This window comes from Hyla sarda, chromosome 3 (assembly GCF_029499605.1).
Source record: "Hyla sarda isolate aHylSar1 chromosome 3, aHylSar1.hap1, whole genome shotgun sequence".
NCBI classification, from domain to species: Eukaryota; Metazoa; Chordata; class Amphibia; order Anura; family Hylidae; genus Hyla; species Hyla sarda.
In genome coordinates, this window is record NC_079191.1 from 312,774,328 (window position 1) to 312,783,846 (window position 9,519).

The window sequence follows — 9,519 nt, forward strand, 5'->3', positions numbered from 1 at the left end:
AAATCATGGAAACGTTTCTAAAGAAATTGTTGCACAAAAAGTCGCACAGACCCATTGTGTGAAAATTGGTCTGGCAAACATAGAGAAAAAGCCATTTAAAGAGCTTTCTAAATGTCTTGATAAATCCCCCTCAATGTCTAAAAATGGTGAAGAATCTGTCAAGTTAAGAAATCTGTTTTTTTTATTTTGTAAATTTGAAAAAATCTAAAATTCTCCTTTAGGAGAACAAAAATCCATAGACAGTAAAGAAGTGTTTTTGTTTTGTCATTTTTGATAATAAAAAAAAAACTATTAATGAAATTCCCCCTTAAAGGGGTTATCCACATAAGGTGATTTTAGTACACATGGACATGCTTAGGAAGGATCTGTGCTTGTCTTAGGGCTAAATGGCTGTGTTGTGAGATTACCATAATACTGTGGCTAGCTTTTTGTGAACTGGTATTTCCTGTTTTTCTTTTCTGCCTACAAATCCCATAATTCCATTTTCCTCCCTCCCATACATCAGCCACCCCTCCCATTGAAACATAAATGAGCTGCATCCATTCAAAAGACCTGTGCTTTTCAAATAGGGTGCCTAAAGCTGTTGCATTAGTTGCAGATTTATCTCTCCCACCAAGCGATCCCTCCACCCATTGAAGCAGACAGGCTCCCTGTCATCAACTGACTAGTGAGTCAGGTCTCTGCAACATTGCAACCTGGGAAAAACCGGAGACAACAGTCATTTTGTATGCTGTTAAAAATAAAGAATAGAGAAAAATAAAGAATTGTGAGAAAACCGTCACACACAGGTACAGACACTACATTACGAATTACACTAACTTTACAGCCCCTGTAGCATAGTAAAAAAATAAAATCCTGAAATACCCGTTTAAGAGGATTTGCAATACCAAACTAAAGACCCTCTAGTTAACAAGATAGTTAAGAAGTAGACTTTTTTAATTTTGAAAAAGGTGGATTTAAAAATTTTAGAATCTAACAAAATTCTCACTTTTTGGGAGATCCACAGGTGTTAAAGCAATGGCTTTATCCATGCATTCCCATTTTGAGAGTTGAAACAGGATCGGTGTGCCAAAATAGTGAAGACGAATTAGCTTTTGTATAAAAGTTGAAAAAATATCTCTTTTTTGGGGATCATGGGTAATGTATGTGCAGGCCTGGTTGGAAGTAGCAGTAGCAAAGGTATTAGCGAAGTGATGAGACTTGTAGCCAGCAGCCAGCCAGGGTGGTGGTAGTACTGTCTACTTAGTGGCATCTAATCAATCCTCCAAACCACTAAGGGATAATCCAGGCACAGGCAATGGATAGTACCAGTTAAGGCAATATTAAAATAGATTGTGGGATCAATGCAAAGTAACCAAGATTATTTAATAAGAACAACACGTTTCAACGCCAGGACCGGCGTCTTCCTCAGGTTCACATAGATACAAGAATACATACAGATTTAAATACAAAAAAAGTACCGTATTCCAAGAGACAATTAACTCATGTCACGCCATGAGTCCGGGCTCCAGGAACAAGGCGGAAGTGAATCAAAGGTCATACGGAAAAGAACGGAAACTGTCACAAACAAAGAGCAAACAAATATCAGGTAAATATCACAAAATTATAAAAAAAATATAATAGAAACAATTATAAAAAGACATATATATGGCGCAAATGTAATGCAGTTCAACTATGCTGTATTTTCGATGGTCTCATTTAACCCATCTGGATGTAAACATTTCAGCTTGTAGATCCAGTATGATTCTTTATTAATTAATTTTTGAAAACGATTGTGTGTCTCAACTGGTATTGTATCTATTATAATTAATTTTAGTAGTTCTGGATTATTATCATGTGAGTGCGCAAAGTGGCGCGACACACTATGTTAGGGAAAACCTTTACGAATATTAAACCAGTGGGTATTCATGCGGGACCGCACCGTCTGAACGGTGCGGCCCACATATTGTAACTTACATGAACATTGCAGGTAAACCGCATAATCTGTTTCACAATTACAATCAGTTTTTATAGAGAATGATTCCTGTGTAATATTAGATTGAAATGTAGTACAGTTATCTTGAATAATTTTACAACACAAGCAACGTGATTTTTTACACTTATTGTTACATTTAGCCTTTTTAGTTTTTTTCCAAACATCTATTTATAGTTGTATCATTTTTCAATTAGCTGGGGGCCAAATAGTTATGTAGGGACATGGATTTTCTAAAGGTGATTCTAGGTTAGATAGGTACCAAGTCTCTCAAAACAGGATCACTTCTGTTACGCCGAGCGATCCGGGTCCCTGCTCCTCCCCGAAGCGCTCGCGGCGTTTCTCTCCCTGCAGCGCCCCGGTCAGACCCGCTGACCGGGAGCGCTGCACTGACATGGCCGGCGGGGATGCGATTCGCATAGCGGGACGCGCCCGCCCGCGAATCGCATCCCAGGTCACTTACCTGTCCCGGTCCCCGGCTGTCATGCTCTGGCGCGCGCGGCTCCGCTCTCTAGGGCGCGCGCGCGCCAGCGCTCTGGAATTTAAAGGGCCAGTGCACCAATGATGGTGCCTGGCCCAATCACCTTGATTAGCTTGAACCTGTGCACTCCCTACTTATACCTCACTTCCCCTGCACTCCCTCGCCGGATCTTGTTGCCTTAGTGCCTTGAGAAAGCTATTACTGTGTTTGTCCATACTGTGTTCCTGACCTCCTGCTATTGCCATATTGACTGCGAACCTTGCCGCCTGCCCCGACCTTCTGCTACGCCTGACCTTGTCTCTGCCTAGTCCTTCTGTCCCACGCCTTCTCAGCAGTCAGCGATGTTGAGCCGTTGCTAGTGGATACGACCTGGTTGCTACCGCCGCAGCAAGACCATCCCGCTTTGCGGCGGGCTCTGGTGAATACCAGTAGCATCTTAGAACCGGTCCACTGGCACGGTCCACGCCAATCCCTCGCTGACACAGAGGATCCACAACCAGCTAGCCGAATCGTGACAACTTCTTATAATTGGCCAATGTTTGGTTAAAGTCCTCCGCACAGATGCAGATGCAATGTTAAAGGTGGTAAGGAAATTATGTTTAATATCATTATTCTGGGATTTTCCGATAGATTTATTTATTATTTTTGTGAGATCTTTTTGTTTAAAATCTTTAGTTTTGTTATAAGCTTGTGTTAGGATCTGTTTGGGATATCCCTTCTCAATAAATCTTTATCCGATCGTATTTTAAAATCAGTATCAGCCGAGCAGTTTTTTCGTATTCTCAAGTATTGCCCATAGGGCACATTCCGGAGCCATTTGGGATAGTGACAGCTCCGGAAGTCTAAAAAGCTATTCACATCTATGGTTTTAAAAAAAGTTTTCGTCTTCAAGGTGCCATCACTAGCTTTAAAAATTTCCAAATTGAGAAACTGCATGGATGATTCGGAATAGTGGGGGGTAAAAGTTAATCCAGATGTATTATTGTTAATAAAATTCACAAAATCTAGTGCCTGTTGATGTGTGCCAGTCCATAAAGTAAAAAAATCGTCAATATATCGTCTGTAAAATTATATAAAATTATAAAACAAAGATTTGTATTTAAATCTGCATGTATTCTTGTATCTATGTGAACCTGAGGAAGACGCCGGTCCTGACGTTGAAACGTGTTGTTCTTATTAAATTACCTTGGTTACTTTGCATTGATCCTGAAGGGGTTACTGTATTGTATGTATCCATCACACAGTGTCTTTATCCTGTCAGCATTTAATGTTATCTCTTTGCTCGGAATGTAGCCGCGAAGGTTAATTAACCATATTAGGACTTCCTATTCTTACATGTGTTATGGCTTTCTCGACCATCTGTCTCTCCCATGAATTCTCTCAGAAACCTCCGTATACCTAATATTATAGGCTAGAGATTATACCAAATGTTTGAGTGACGGAAGGAGGGGTGCAACCCCCCCCCCCTATATTATGTGCTTACGGACTACCGAATAAACTAGAGTGAATTTGACCAGACAAACTGTTGTTACGTGTTATTTCTGGTAGATTCATTCTCCTGGATCCAGATAAAGACTTAAATCAAGCTAACCACCGAAGTTCGGTACCAGGGGTACTTAGATAAGATCAGATCTCCTTACAATCTGGGGGCTCAGTCCGGGGTCGAGAAAGTCATCCCCGGATCCGTATGAGGGATATCTGTTTTATCCTCTGTCTGATCCGAGGGCACTGACAGCGTCTCGATCCAAGTAAGTAGAACCATTTACTTAGAAACTTCGGGGGGTTGCTGTGTCTGGGACACAATAGACAAAGTCTCAGGGAGTCATAGGTGATTATAAGAGGTGCTCCGGGAGCCCCATATCACCTTAGTCAGAGATAAGTGCACTTAAAACTAAAAGAAGCTGTTCGGGGAACAGAAGGTTACAAGCTTGATTTAACTCTTATATATATGTAGTTTGTAATAATAAGAAATTTTAGAAGTGATAAGATCATTTGTTTGTGTGAGACATTGACCGGTTGGTAAGTGTACGGTCAAATCTCACTGTGATTTTTTTGTACTAACATCATTGACTGTGTAAAATTGCATGCGTTGTGGAGAGCTGCAAGCCCCACCCCTCTGGCTAGGAGAGAATCTGTTGACCCAGAGATCGGTGAACGCAAGTGGTGGCTCAAAACAGCACTAGTCGATAGGGGTTTTGGGAGAGTGAGCAAACATTAAGACACGAGTCCGCTGATCAGTTGACAGGAATTGTCGGAGCCTCTGCGGCTCAGTACAGCCAGTCCTGACAGTGATTGTATGATCGCACTCCAAAACCAAACATACTAACATGGGAGCAAAAGGCTCTAAAACTAAGTACCCTAAACCAGAGCCAGGGGAAACTTGCAAATGTTATGTAACCCGTGTTAGTCCAAAAAAACTATTACCTGATCAATCCATGGGTAGACGATTTAGCAGGCTGGACTGAGGTAATGGATGCTGCAGATCCATTCCCCAGAGACGGTGACAATAGTGTGTATCATATGGATATGGTCAAAGGACTATGTCTGGGTGATAAGGCAGCCTGGCCGCATTTCGATGCGGACCCTTCCTGGGACATGGATTATATGTCCAAGGGAGGGGAACAGTGGCTAGAAATAGCCCCCCATTGGTATGATGCAGGTAATAAGAAAAGGAATAAGAACCACAGCTGTCCCAAAGATGATAGGTCCCTTCATGAGATAGAACGGGAAATAAGTTTGAAAGGGAGAGACCAGAAATTTCCACCACCACCCCCTTCACCGTATAACAGACCCCCTCCAGTAGTGCCTCAGTACCCAGTGTTGACTCCAGATGAAGAAGATGCAGTCACAGCAGTTGTAACTAGGAGAGCTCCCCAGCCACAACCTTTAGCAGAATTAGCATGAGAGGAGGGAGCTGCAGGAAGAGATAAGGACGCTGGTGCTCAAGGAGTTACTAGTGGGGGGGTCCAGACCCGCAGTATGTCTGATAAACAAGAAGCAAGTGAAGAAGTTAAAATGTTTTCCCCTTTTCTAACAGCAGGACAGCACCTTATAAAAAAGCCCATAGATCTAGAGACCATTGACAGGGAATACATTACAGATCACACTTTCAGCATTATACCTGAGTGCCCCGTGAGTCTTCTTGGGAGAGATCTGTTTGTAAAGCTGGGATTGCAGCTCACAGTTGAATACAACGGTATCAGTATATACTCTGATGCTTTGCCCATTGTAACTCCACTGATTTTTACAAACATACAGGAACACCCAGAGCCAGGGGACATAGACCCATCACTGTGGGCAAATGGGGACTATGACACAGGGCTCATTGATTGCACACCATACAAAGCTACCCTAAGGGAAGGCAGTACACCTGTATATCAGAAACAATACCCCCTTTCAAGAGAATAACTTGATGGACTTAGGCCAATGATAGAAGAATTCCTTAAAAAAGGAATCCTGGAAGAGGTGATTTCACTCTACATTTCACTCTACAGCACGCCCGTCAAGTGTACGGTCAAATCTCACTGTGATTTTTTTGTACTAACATCATTGACTGTGTAAAATTGCATGCGTTGTGGAGAGCTGCAAGCCCCACCCCTCTGGCTAGGAGAGAATCTGTTGACCCAGAGATCGGTGAACGCAAGTGGTGGCTCAAAACAGCACTAGTCGATAGGGGTTTTGGGAGAGTGAGCAAACATTAAGACACGAGTCCGCTGATCAGTTGACAGGAATTGTCGGAGCCTCTGCGGCTCAGTACAGCCAGTCCTGACAGTGATTGTATGATCGCACTCCAAAACCAAACATACTAACATGGGAGCAAAAGGCTCTAAAACTAAGTACCCTAAACCAGAGCCAGGGGAAACTTGCAAATGTTATGTAACCCGTGTTAGTCCAAAAAAACTATTACCTGATCAATCCATGGGTAGACGATTTAGCAGGCTGGACTGAGGTAATGGATGCTGCAGATCCATTCCCCAGAGACGGTGACAATAGTGTGTATCATATGGATATGGTCAAAGGACTATGTCTGGGTGATAAGGCAGCCTGGCCGCATTTCGATGCGGACCCTTCCTGGGACATGGATTATATGTCCAAGGGAGGGGAACAGTGGCTAGAAATAGCCCCCCATTGGTATGATGCAGGTAATAAGAAAAGGAATAAGAACCACAGCTGTCCCAAAGATGATAGGTCCCTTCATGAGATAGAACGGGAAATAAGTTTGAAAGGGAGAGACCAGAAATTTCCACCACCACCCCCTTCACCGTATAACAGACCCCCTCCAGTAGTGCCTCAGTACCCAGTGTTGACTCCAGATGAAGAAGATGCAGTCACAGCAGTTGTAACTAGGAGAGCTCCCCAGCCACAACCTTTAGCAGAATTAGCATGAGAGGAGGGAGCTGCAGGAAGAGATAAGGACGCTGGTGCTCAAGGAGTTACTAGTGGGGGGGTCCAGACCCGCAGTATGTCTGATAAACAAGAAGCAAGTGAAGAAGTTAAAATGTTTTCCCCTTTTCTAACAGCAGGACAGCACCTTATAAAAAAGCCCATAGATCTAGAGACCATTGACAGGGAATACATTACAGATCACACTTTCAGCATTATACCTGAGTGCCCCGTGAGTCTTCTTGGGAGAGATCTGTTTGTAAAGCTGGGATTGCAGCTCACAGTTGAATACAACGGTATCAGTATATACTCTGATGCTTTGCCCATTGTAACTCCACTGATTTTTACAAACATACAGGAACACCCAGAGCCAGGGGACATAGACCCATCACTGTGGGCAAATGGGGACTATGACACAGGGCTCATTGATTGCACACCATACAAAGCTACCCTAAGGGAAGGCAGTACACCTGTATATCAGAAACAATACCCCCTTTCAAGAGAATAACTTGATGGACTTAGGCCAATGATAGAAGAATTCCTTAAAAAAGGAATCCTGGAAGAGGTGATTTCACTCTACAGCACGCCCGTCAATCCAGTGACAAAGGCAGATGGTACTACCCGCTTTGTACAGGATTTGAGGGCAATAAACAACATCATTGTGCCTATTGCTCCTATTGTCCCAGATGTCAATTCACTTCTTTCTGCCATTCCTGCAGACGCTGTCTATTTCAGTGCGATAGATCTGAAAAATGCTTTCTTTTCTATCCCAGTTGATAAGGCGACCAGACCACTTTTTGCTTTTTCCTTTGACGGACGTCAACTGACCGGGTGCAGAATGCCCCAGGGATATGCTGATTCACGTGTTGTGTACAGCATAGTCCTCCAAGCCACATTAAGACCATGGTACTCCCCCCAAGGTTCTGTGCTGCTGCAATATGTCGATGATTTTTTGTTATGTAGCATGTCAGCGGAGGCCAGCATTCAGGATGGTTTATCACTGTTACAATGGTTATCAGGATGTGGTCACAAAGTGGCACTTAAGAAAATGCAATGGTGTAAAACGCAGGTGAAATATTTAGGGTTTGTCCTCACGAAGGGAGAAAGGAGAATCAGCACAGAAAGGGTCAAGTCTATTGCGGGCCTGGTCACCCCGCACATCAAGAAAGAAATGCTTTCCTTCCTTGGTATGATAAACTACTGTAGACAATGGATCCCTGATTGCTCCTACTATGACAATGTTCTGAGGCAAGCCACTCTGGAACAGAGTCCAGATTTGGTGAAATGGTCTCCTGGAATGTATGATGCATTTGATTATTTGAAATGTTCGCTCATGTCGAGTCCGGGGCTTGGCCTCCCTGACTATAAAATGCCTTTTCACATGTTTGCACACCAAAATTGTAAAACCATGGCGGGGGTACTGACACAAGAACATGGAGGCAAGTTACGTCCTTTTGTATTTTTCTCAAAGGTGATGCCCACCTCTGTACAGGGGATGCCGGCATGTCTGCGTTCCCTTGCAGCCTGTGCAATGATGGTAGAACTGACAACTCCTATTACCCTGGGACACTTGACCTTCCTGCACACCACACATGATGTTGTAGGCTTACTTAAAGGTGTACATACACAGCACATGTCAGCACAAAGATTGGTGCTATCCAATTTTGCAGAAAAATCCAAAAACAGGATTGATCTGCAAAGAGGGGAAGCTGTGCCTACCAAAACACAACGCATCTGTCTTCATTGCACATTTTTATACAGTTTCAGCTCTGCTAATCCTACATTCCTCACACTGCTTCACATGCTTTTCCCTTCACAACCTTGAGTCTCTCTACTGATGTTTCCACATCACTGATGCCAAGCAGTTAGTCACAGACTACATACACAGATGCATCACATGTTTGAGAAACAACCCTAACAACCCATTGATGATTCCTCACCAACACCTTGACTACCCCACTACACCATTCACTCACTTGCAGGTGGATTACACGCATATACCTAAAACAAAAGGAAAACAGGAATATGCATTAGTGATAGTGGACATGTTCTCCAGATGGCCAGAAGTCTTTCCTACAAAGTCAGAGGATGCTAAAACTACAGCCAAAATCCTGACCCAACAGATAGTCCCAAGGTGGGGCCATCCTCTGGTCATTGAATCAGACTGTGGGCCAGCCTTTACCTCAAAGCTCAACAAGGAGATAGCAAGACTGTTACAGGTGGAGTGGAAATTATTCCATATTCCATATCACCCAGAGAGTTCAGGGGTCGTGGAACGGATGAACAGAACAGTGAAAGACAAACTTAGGAAGGCCACTGCTGGAACATTTGAAAAATGGAAACAAATCCTGCCCATAATACTTGCAGAGATCAGAATGACACCTAATAAGAAGCTAGGGTTGTCACCATTTGAAATTCTAATGGATAGGCCCTTCCCTACACCCTGGGCACAGCGCCCCCCTAGTGATACAGGAAGGGGATTTGGACCCGATCAGAGATGAGTATGTTATTAATCTGATCAAGGTCCTCAGTAAAACTGAAGAAAAAGTTGCTTGTAAATCTCCCTCTCTTCCACAGGAACCAACTCACCCATTCCGGGTAGGAGACAAGGTGATTGTCAAGGCCCTCCAGAAGGGAAAGAAGCCGGGGAGCTTCATCTACGGACAACCCACCGAGGTAGTCG